The sequence below is a fragment of the Branchiostoma belcheri genome, unplaced genomic scaffold (genome assembly GCF_001625305.1).
Source record: "Branchiostoma belcheri isolate BF01 breed outbred unplaced genomic scaffold, Haploidv18h27 scaffold108, whole genome shotgun sequence".
Classification (NCBI taxonomy): Eukaryota; Metazoa; Chordata; class Leptocardii; order Amphioxiformes; family Branchiostomatidae; genus Branchiostoma; species Branchiostoma belcheri.
The window spans coordinates 754,918-767,278 of record NW_017802469.1 but is presented as its reverse complement, the minus strand read 5'-3'; positions in this window follow the sequence as shown (position 1 = coordinate 767,278).

Genomic DNA, 12,361 nt, shown 5'->3' with positions numbered 1-12,361 from the left:
GATGGAATCCAGGAGAGCCAAGTTTCAATAAACAAACCCGTTGCGTGCAGTACTGGTCAGGCCCGACTAATCTTCCTATGTGGGACAATGAAAAATGCAGTTTACACCGCAGGTCTGTCTGCCAAGCCCCTCGTCCATAAAATTGGGAAAGGGCAACAAAACATGCTGGCATCAGCTGAGCATTCTCTTACAAGTAAAGCTGGCCAAATGTTACCGTTTAGACGTGAGGAATTAAATCTCAACTAAATTATGACTTCGACATATTGTCATTTTGTCAGTTGAAGTAAAATTCCTAGGATAAAGGGATTTTCTTTTTACACAACCAAAACAGACACCTTCCTTAGAGCTTCTGACTGGAGTTCTGCTTCGAGGTAGGTGGCGCTTTTGCGGTGAGAAAATAAAAACCAAAACGTAGGTAAGTTGAGAGAAAACTAGAAGTGTTGGTTGTGCAAAACGAACATCCCTATGTCCTATGTTCTACCAACCTGATGAGACTATTTTCATAAAATTCCTAATATTGGGTTAAACGTTAAACACAATATTCACTAAACAACATGAGCAAGATGAGATAATACAGCATGTATTACAAAATCTGGTGAATCTTATGCTGTTCTATTCGACACATAGATTTTTGTAGCTATATCTTGTTTCTGTGTTGTTAACCTTAATTGGATGGATTGATGTTACTTTTAGGTTGAATGGAAACCATTTTTAAACGTCAGATGCACGTACACACTAGCGGTATGTGAGGTGCACGTAGTTGTGATACATAGTGTCGTATGTTAGAGCAACACTACACAGCTAAATGGCACTGTGAGTTCACTTGCGGCATTTTGTACATGTTAGGGATGTTAAACAAATATTTTTCCCACGACGAGGAGAGCGGCCTAATAAATATAAAGCCATTTTGTATTGCTCTAAAGGCAGAAGGCCTTTATCTGATGTCTTAGCAAGTTTTAAGTTTCCATCTATTTTTCATTCAATTGTACGTTTTTGCAATTGACTGAGCACATCAAGTGATTAGTATTGCTATAATTTCACATTATATAGTTTCAAATCAGTGGCTTTATATCATATGATTATAGTCAAACCATTGAAAAATTGCCTGGATACAGGCTACTAGTCATGTTGTTTATGCTGTACTATGTTTGTGCTATTTGTGAATGTGTTAAAACTGTGTATGCCACAGACATATTTCATAAGTGGATATAAAAAAGTGTTACTTTAAACCGGGGAAGTTTTAAAATGACTAACTGCTTGGCTCTGAGAGACCACAATGCATCACACTGCACATGCGCACTTGGATCTGATCTGTTGCTTTATCAGTATCAGCTTTAAAGGCTTCGAGGTATGCTGAGCAAACAAAAATAAAAATGTAAAAATTTTAACGTAGCATTTCTAAATAAAATGTGAAAACACCAATACATTGCCAGCTCTATTATATGTACATTGCTGCATAAACTGCTTTGGTGTTTAAGGAAAGGCCTCTGGATGACCAAAAAAGATGACACTATGATGATGATGGTTTAGTTGGTTATACAAATGAAGTAATTTGCATTGAACTAGAGAAGTAACATTTGCAAAGCAAATGCATAATGTTTACCTTCGGACATGATCTACCCTGTCAATTCTTACTCAAACACATTCACATACATGTACTACGAGTATATGGTGACAGGAGTAGGGCAGACCATTAAATGTTGCAACATTATGTAACCCAACACCAGTCACCATGGTGACAGACGGCAACAAATCATGTCATTGGCCAGGTCAGAGGTTAGTGTTTGGAACAGAAGAGGAGGAGGAAGAAACTGAGTAAAAACAATATGTTTTAATAATTGCCTTAACCACGAGTATACATTGGTCACAATTGTAAGAGGGTCTGTAGGAGATGTAGGCGATCTGAGCTCGAACGGGGCTCGAGAGTTGGGGGTAAGAATGTTTGCACGCATTATTGACCGATTCAAGCGTCCCATTGCATGCTGGGAGACAGAGGGCATTGTGGGTGGCGATAGTGCAGTATGCAATGTGAAGGCCTTTTCCCAGTATAGAATTGTATAGAAACGCATAAGTAAAAACATTGTTGTTTTTGTGAACAAAAACATTTGCAGAGGCGAGTGCAGACTCATTATTTGAAACCTGTTACTCCATTGCAGGTTTTGAAAATATGTCCACAAGATGTGCTTTTTGATCGACACATAAAGACATTCTCTATCAAATTGCATTTTGAGTTGTTAAGCGGGATCTTGAAAGAGCTGAATTGAAAACAGCAAGAATTTTATTCAAGGAGCTTCAAAGTAGATCAAAGCTCTTTCATCATATCGAGACTTCAAACTGCGTCTTTTCTTGAAACCATACCAATCCACAGAAATTAGTCTGTTTCAATATGTCCTTCAAAATATTGCCATATTCATACAGCTTACACTGCTATAGAAGGCTCACTCCTGGTGTGCTAGTACAGTACAGATGGGCGATCAACCACAGCCAGTTCGGGCCCCTCCCGGGGGACCCGGCAACCGCCCCAAACCGCCGGACCGCCGCCCCCTGTCCCTCCCGTTCGTCGGAGTGGCACAAGCGGAGGTGTCTCTTCTGACAAAAGGAAAGAAGGGCAAGGGACCTCTTCAAATTCGTACGAAGATGCAGAAGCGGTGAACCCTCAGCATCTCCCAGAAGACGAAAAGCGCCATGTCAACATACCTAAAGCAACTCACACCTCCACCGGTACGAAAAATAATATTTTACATTTTAGAAAAAAAAATGTATTTCACATTGATTATTTTTGTTGTTCGAGTATACAGATGTGACTAAGTTGAAGTGAGACTTAAATCAAAATCACTTCTTTAAATTTTCCATTTAGATAGGTATTGTACATCATGTTCACAGACTTAACTATGAATTGTGACAGATATATGTAGCTAAAACTACAAACGAATGGACCCCCCCCCCAATTCTTATAGGTTAAATCATTGTAATGATTTAACCTATATAAGCTTTTGTTTCATAAATTCCTCAAGTTTTTCTTTCCTGGAAATAGTTTTCGTGGGTTTTATTGTTTTCATATCGATGTGGAATTTAAGCCAAACCGTATGATAATACAGCAGCTATAATGCCTTTTGTTCGACAGACGACGCGATTGGCCGAAGCCGCCGTCGTGTTTTCTGGGACTTTCTCCGCTCCCACCTCTGCTACCTGGTCGCCACGCTGGCAGTAGTAGTAATCCTGGTCACTCTGGGACATGTTTTGGTCACTCTCGGACATGTTCTAATGAAGGTCGACGTCGTCAATGCCAAGTTCGACAAACATGAAAAGGTCAGTACTCCGTATAATGAACAGTGTTTACAAATTCCACAGAAGGTCTACATGTAAGAATGCTTTCTTTTCAGCGATTGTGCCTGAGTATCAATGACGATGGTATCACTGAATCATCAGTGTTGATGGGATCTGGGATTAACCTAAAGGCTGCGTCTGTCTTTGTTTAAAAATTTTCTCTCATAGAGTTTGAAATGGAATGAAAAAAAAGAGTCATACCACGCATGCTGCTACATGATTGATGTTTTTCTCCAAGTAACAGACTAATTTGAATGGAGCAATGGATAATCTTAAGTTGCAAGCGTACACATGAAAGAAAATCTTACAAAGGCCTAAAACTTAATTGCATTTCTTTTTTGTGTGTTTACCGACTCTAAGGCTTTTAGGCGCGTGGATTTAATTTGTGTAGAGCTGTCGTTTTTAAAACTGGCTGACAGAGAGAGATAGAGAGATGTGGCTGGAAATAGATGGTGGGTGGAGTATTTGGGGAAAGGATAGGTAGGATCTTCGTAGACTAGACCACAAGAGAGTGAATTTAGGGGAAGGAAAGTTATGACTTTAAGAATACATAGGGAAGTTAGTGTGGTGTGAAAATTCCAGAAGATATAAATTATGTATGAGTTCTGTTCTGAACAGATTTGGCGGATTTAGGGAGGCAATGTTTTTGAAATGTAAAAAGGAACAAAGAAGACCACAAAAAGGATATAATTTCTAACCCACTACATGTAGATGATATCATGATATACATGGCCATGTGACGATGACGAAGCCTGTCCGTCCCTTTCTCATATCCTTATCCTTAGGTCATTTCTCAGCTGACTATCAGGATGGATGACTTCAAACGAGACCTGGACAACGAACGGAACCGAACTGAAGTCATGGAACAGCATCTTAAAGGAACATGCAAAACGTCGGGTGAGTGTCATCATTGGCTCTTGGTGTATTTGCACAAGCGTTAATTCTGTCGTCTTGGGAACTTCGCGTTTGTTTTATTAAATTGTATTTTGATTTCTAAAAGTTTAAGACACAATTTGCTTTCTATCTTGCAGATTTTCCTCTTGGCAACAAACGTAAAGTTTCACCCACTGGACAACTCAGAGCTGCCGAAACTCCTGGGCGACCCGGGCCTTCTGCACCCGGAACATCCGGACCTGCTGCAGCTGGACAACCCGGACCTGCTGGACAACCCGGACCCGCTGGACAACCCGGACCTGCTGGACAACCCGGACCCGCTGGACAACCTGGACCTACTGCCCCTGGACAACCCGGACCCGCTGGACAACCCGGACCCCCTGGACAACCCGGACCTGCTGGACAACCCGGACCTCTTGGACAACCCAGACCTCTTGGACAACCCGGACCCAGTGCACAACCTGCGGGTCCCCCCGGACAACCGGGGTCTGCCAGAGCCTCCGAGAAACCAGGCCACCAGATTACAGGTGAGACTCCAATAAACGGTTTAGATACCAAAGGGAGTGAATAATACTATTTACATATCCAATCTGGGTTTTAAATCAAATTAAGCCGTGTTCCCTTCCTATTTCAGCTGCTATGAACGGAGGCTGCAAAGTCGGATACAAACTCCTTGCTGGGACCTGCTTCAGGCTTAATTTCAACAAACTGTCCTACGACAACGCCAAGAAGGCCTGTAAGAGGGAGGGAGGGAGGCTAGCCATGCCTAAAACAAAAGAGCTGGACCACGCTTTGAGAAGCCTGGTCTTCATGGAAGGCGGAAACCGGAATTATTGGATCGGCATGAGGCATATTGAACGTCGCCACCTATTTGTTCGTAAAAGCCACTGGCAGTGGGAGGATGGATCTACTCTGGGCAACTACAAGGTACATTGACACGCCTTACTTGCTGTTGAGCACATAAAAGAACACTACAAACTAGAATCCGATGTTTTGCTTTAATCAAATTCACTGACTTAAATAATGCAGAAACTACTCTTCCTATAACTTAGCGTTGTTGAACCTAATTTAATAAGTTTTATATCATTTTAGAAGTATCTCTATTTTAGAAATATGATGTTTTTTTAACAGGGGTGGAAGCCAGGAGAGCCAAATAACAAGAATACCCTGTTTGGATTGTTTCCTCGCGACCTGTGCGTGCAGTACTGGAAAGGCCCCACTGGTTCTCCAATGTGGGACGATTTTTCATGCAGTGCAAAGATTCGGTCTATCTGTCAAGCCCCTCATCCATAAATGGGGAAGAGAGCACCAAAACATGCTCGCATCAGCAAAGCATTCTCTTGTCAGTAGAGCTTGCCAATGACAAGTGCTCAGATTCAGCAAGTAAATGTAAAGCCGTTTTGTAATGTTCTAAAAGGTCTTCATTATCAAACAACTTTAGGTCTCCAGCTATTTTAATTTTTGTACAATTGTACGCTTTTGAGTGAGCACATAAGGGGATGAGTATTGCTTTACTTTCACAATGTTTAGTATTACATTTTCAGTGGCTGTACATGATGTAATTATTGTCAAGCAATTAAACATCGCTGGAATACAGTAGCTCAATCACGTGTCAGTATGCTAGTTCAGTGATATTGTTTGTTTGACTGAGATGGTATGTTTAAAATTACAAGGGTCACATGTTTGTTGAAGTAGTACATGGTAGAAACAGACCTTAATGTGATGTTTTGAAAGATTGATGTGATATAATGACAGATGTATATTTCTAATGAACTTTATGCATTGCATTTACTAGTGATGTTGTATTAGTGGATGTGTTTGTATTGTGTATTGGACAGATGACTTTTCAAAAGTGAATATAAAAAATGTGTTCCCACAGCAGAACCAAAATTATCTTAAGGTTTCCGGCACTAACTGGGAAGCTTTTAAAATAATTCATTATTTGCCTCTGAGAGAGAAAGCAATGCATCACACTGCACATGAACACCCCGTAGCACTGGGGCTTTAAGTTTACATCTATTTTTCATTCAATTGTACGCTTTTAACTACAAGTGAGTACATAAGGCGATGAGCATTGCTTCACTTTTACATTATTTACTAGTTTCAAATTATCAGTGGCTATATATCATATGATTGTTGTCATACCATTGAAGACTTGCTTGGATACAGACTAAGTATTGGTCATGTCGTTTGTACTATGTTTGTACTACTACACTACACAATACATTGGTTTACCGCTTTTTCAGTTTGAAATATGCTAAGCAAATGCAATAAAATGTAACAATTTTAACGTAGCATTTCTAAATAAAATGTGAAAACACCAATACACTGTCAGCTCTATTATTATGAGTTTACATGATTCGCATAACTAATATAATTTAAGCACACTGCATTTGAATATAGGGAAAAGGCCTCCCGATGACAAGAAAAAAATAACACCATGATGGTTTAGTTGGTTATGCAAATGAAGTAATTTGCATTGAATAATTACTTTAACCTGAGATATGCATTGGTCTCAATTGTAAAAGGGTCTGTGTAGGAGATGTAGCCGACCTGAGCTCGGGCCGGGCTCTAGTGGGGGTAAGAATGTAAGAACCTCCTGTTTGCACGTATTATTGACCTATTCACTTGAAGCATTGCATGCTGGGAGACACAGGGCATTATGGGTAGCAATAGTGCTGCACGTCTACCAGTATGTAATGATAAGGGCTATTCCCAGTATAGAATTGTATAGAAAAAGCATAAGTAAAAACATTGTTGTTTTAGTGAACAAAAGCATTTGTAGGGGCGAGTGCAGACTCATTATTTGAAACCTGTTACTCCATTGCAGGTTTTGAAAATATGTCCACAAGATTTATGATTAAAAAAACTATCAAATTGTATTTTGAGTTGTTAAGCGGGGTGTTAAAAGAGTTGAATTGAAAAGCAAGAAGAATTTTATTCAAGGAGCTTCAAAGTAGATCAAAGCTCTTTCATCATATCGAGACTTCAAACTGCGTCTTTTCTTGAAACCATACCAATCCCCATGAATTAGTCTGTCTCTTGTAGAAAAAAGAACACCAAATGTCACTCAAAATATTGCCATATTCATATACCTTACACTGCTATAGAAGGCTCACTCCTGATGTGCTAGTACAGTACAGATGGGCGATCAACCACAGCCAGTTCGGGCCCCTCACGGGGGACCCGGCAACCGCCCCAAAACCGCCGGGCCGCCGTCACCTGTCCCTCCCGTTCGTCGGAGTGGCACAAGCGCAGGTGTCTCTTCTGACAAGAGGAAAGAAGGGCAAGGGTCCTCTTCAAATACGTACGAAGAAGCAGAAGCTGTGAATCCTCAGCATCTCCCAGAAGACGAAAAGCGCCATGTCAACATACCTAAAGCAACTCACACCTCCACCGGTACGAAAAATAATATTGTACATTTTAGAAAAAATGTATTTCACATTGATTATTTTGTTGGTCGAGTATACAGATGTGATTAAGTTGAAGTGAGACTTATATCAAAATCACTTCTTTAAATTTTCCATTTAGATAGGTATTGTACATCATGTTCACAGACTTAACTATGAATTGTGACAGATATATGCAGCTAAAACTACAAACGAATTGACCCCCCACACATTCTTTACTATTATGATGTAACCTATATAAGCTTTTGTTTCATAAATTCCTCAAGTTTTTCTTTCATAAAAATAATTTTCGTGCGTTTTATTCTATAGTTTTGATGCCGATGTGGAAGTTTAGACAAACCGCATGACAACGAGCAACCATAATGTCTTTTGTTCGACAGACGACGCCATTGGCCGAAGCCGTCGCCATGTTTTCTGGGACTTTCTCCGTTCCCACCTCTGCTACCTTGTCGCCACGCTGGCAGTAGTAGTAATCTTGGTCACTCTCGGACATGTTCTAATGACGGTCGACGTCGTCAATGCCAAGTTCGACAAACATGAAAAGGTCAGTACTCCGTATAATGACCAGTGTTTATAAATTTCACAGAAGGTCTACATGTAAGAATGCTTTCTTTTCAGCGATGGTGCCTGAGTATCAATGACGATGGTATCACTAAATCATCAGTGTAGATGGGATCTGGGATTAACCTAAAGGATGCGTCTGTCTTTGTTTAAAAATTCTCTCTCATAGAGTTTGAAATCGTATGAAAAAAAGTCATACCACGTATGGTGCTATATGATTAATGTTTTCTCCAAGTAACAGACTAATTTGAATGGAGCAATGGATAATCTAAAGTTGCAAGCGTACACATGAAAGAAAATCTTACAAAGGCCTAACTTAATTGCATTTCTTTTTTATGTGTTTACCGACTCTAAGGCTTTTAGGCGCGTGGATTTAATTTGTGTATAGCTGTCATTTTTAAAACTGGTTAAGAGAGAGAGAGAGAGAGAGAGAGAGAGAGAGAGAGAGAGAGATGTGGCTGGAAATAGATGGTGGGTGGGGTATTTGGGGAAAGGATAGGTAGGAGCTTCGTAGACTAGACCAGAAGAGAGTGAATTTGGGGGAAGGAAAATTATGTCTTGACGAATACATAGGAAAGTTAGTGTGGTGTGAAAGTTCCAGAAGATATAAATTATGTATGAGTCCTGTTCTGAACAGATTTGGTGGCACTACAATTTAGGGAGATAATGTTTTTGAGGTGTAGGAACCAGAGATGAAAACCAAAAAGAGTTAAAAAGGATTTAATACCGTCCATATATAATGTCTGGCATTTGCAAATTTCGTTTTTAATGTTCATAGTGAAATCAAACAACTCTTAACTTGTATATATTGAATTTATTTACTTTTAACCATGAGTGACTGAATAATTCCAAATATTGCGTGTACATTTTTAAAACGTTTTTATGCTGTAACTAAAAGATTTTAGTCTTACGAGTAGTAATATACGTCCCTGCAAACAAGTATTCTTAACCTAAGGATTCAGAATTATGTGCAATATTATATGTCTTTGTGAGCGTTTTTAAAACAAATTGTCTGTAAATTGACTGCAATTCAGTGATATTTTCACTGCGATAGCTCAATAAAGATATCTTGAATCTTGAATCTTAAGAAAAAAAGACCACAAAAAGGATATAATTTCTAACCCACTACACGTATATGGTATCATGATATACATGCCAATGTGACGACGATGACGAAGCTTAATTGTCGGTCGCTTTCTCACATCCATATCCTTAGACCATTTCTCAGCTGACTATCAGGGTGGATGCTTTGAAACGAGACCTGGACAACGAACGAAACCGAACTGACGGGAAATGCAAGACGTCGGGTGAGTGTCATCTTTGGCTCTTGGTGTCTTTAAACATGCGCTAATTCTGTCGTCTTGGGAACTTCACCTTAGATTTTTCATTATTTTGATTTCTACGGGTTTAAGATTCGTTAATTTTCCGACACAATTCGCTCTGTATGTTGCAGATGTTCCTCCTAGCTGCAAACGTAATGTAGTCCCCACTGGACAACCCAGAGCTGCCGAAACTCCTGGACAACCCGGATATTCTGCCCCCGGAAAACTTGGACCTGCTGCCCCAAGACAATCCGGACCTCCTGGACAACCCGGACCTCCTGGACAACCCGGACCCAGTGGACAACCCGGACCACCTGGACAACCCGGACCTCCTGGACAACCCGGACCCAGTGGACAACCCGGACCCAGTGGACAACCCGGACCACCTGGACCTCCCGGACAACCCGGACCACCTGGACAACCCGGACCACCTGAACAACCCGGACCACCTGGACAACCCGGACCTAGTGGACAACCCGGACCACCTGGACATCCCGGACCTAGTGGACAACCCGGACCTCCTGGACCACCTGGACAACCCGGACCTGCTGGACAACCCAGACCTGCTGTACCTGGACAACCCGGACCCCCTGGAAAACCCGGACCTCCTGGCCAACCCGGACCTCCTGGCCAACCCGGACCACCTGGACAACCCGGGCCCGCTGGACAACCCGGACCTAGTGGACAGCCTGGACCTCCTGAACCCAGGTCTGCTGTACCTGGACAACCCGGACCACCCGTACCCAGTGAACAACCCGGACCTAGTGGACAACCCGGACCTCCTGGACAACCCGGACCACCTGGAAAACCCGGACCTAGTGGACAACCCGGACCCCCTGGACAACCTGGACCACCGGGAAAACCAGGACCTAGTGGACAACCCGGACCTAGTGGACAACCCGGACCACCTGGACAACCCGGACCCGCTGGACAACCCGAACCTAGTGGACAGCCTGGACCTCCTGAACCCAGGTCTGCTGTACCTGGACAGCCCGGACCACCCGTACCCAGTGAACAACCCGGACCTAGTGGACAATCCGGACCTCCTGGACAACCCGGACCACCTGGAAAACCCGGACCTAGTGGACAAACCGGACCTCCTGGACAACCTGGACCACCTGGACAACCCGGACCACCTGGACAACCCGGACCACCTGGAAAACCCGGACCTAGTGGACAAACCGGACCTCCTGGACAACCCGGACCACCTGGACAACTTGGACCCCCTGGACAACCTGGATCACCGGGAAAACCAGGACCTAGTGGACAACCCGGACCTAGTGGACAACCCGGACCTCCTGGACAACCCGGACCACCTGGACCTGCTGGACGCCCTGGACTTCCCGGGTCTGCCAGGGGCTCTCGAAAACCAGTCGGCCAGATTATAGGTGAGACTCCAACAAATACTTTAGCCACCAAAGGAGGTGAATATTTTCATACCCCCTCTAAATGCATGTGCGGTTACGCTCAATGTAAGCTCTGATCTCTTTCTGTTTCAGCTACTCGGAACGGAGGTTGCAAAGGCGGATACAAACTCCTTGCTGGGACCTGCTTCAAGCTTAATGTCAACAAACTGTCCTACGACGCCGCCAAGATGGCCTGTGAGAGGGAGGGAGCGAGATTAGCCATGCCGAAAACGAAAGAACTGGACCACGCTTTGAGAAACCTGGTCCTCCATAAAGGACACAACCTGTGTCATTGGATCGGCATGAGGAATATTCAACGTCGCTTCTTGCCTTTTATTCCTACAAGCCGCTGGCAGTGGGAAGATGGGTCTACTCTGGGCAACTACAAGGTACATTGACACGCCTCACTTGCTGTTGGGCACATAAAAGAACACTAGAACTAGAATCTGACGTTTATTTTTATGAAATTTATCTAATTAAATCACGAAGCAACTACTCTTCCTCTCCTTTATATGTAGGTGTTGTTCAACAAAGTACATCTTACATATTAATTCAATATGTTTTATATCATTTCAAAAGTATCTCATATATGTTTATTTCTTTAACCAGGGATGGAATCCAGGAGAGCCAAGTTTCAATAAACAAACCCGTTGCGTGCAGTACTGGTCAGGCCCGACTAATCTTCCTATGTGGGACAATGAAAAATGCAGTTTACACCGCAGGTCTGTCTGCCAAGCCCCTCGTCCATAAAATTGGGAAAGGGCAACAAAACATGCTGGCATCAGCTGAGCATTCTCTTACAAGTAAAGCTGGCCAAATGTTACCGTTTAGACGTGAGGAATTAAATCTCAACTAAATTATGACTTCGACATATTGTCATTTTGTCAGTTGAAGTAAAATTCCTAGGATAAAGGGATTTTCTTTTTACACAACCAAAACAGACACCTTCCTTAGAGCTTCTGACTGGAGTTCTGCTTCTCGCCGCTATATGTAGCCGATGTAGGTGGCGCTTTTGCGGTGAGAAAATAAAAACCAAAACGTAGGTAAGTTGAGAGAAAACTAGAAGTGTTGGTTGTGCAAAACGAACATCCCTATGTCCTATGTTCTACCAACCTGATGAGACTATTTTCATAAAATTCCTAATATTGGGTTAAACGTTAAACACAATATTCACTAAACAACATGAGCAAGATGAGATAATACAGCATGTATTACAAAATCTGGTGAATCTTATGCTGTTCTATTCGACACATAGATTTTTGTAGCTATATCTTGTTTCTGTGTTGTTAACCTTAATTGGATGGATTGATGTTACTTTTAGGTTGAATGGAAACCATTTTTAAACGTCAGATGCACGTACACACTAGTGGTATGTGAGGTGCACGTAGTTGTGATACATAGTGTCGTATGTTAGAGCAACACTATACAACTAAATGGCACT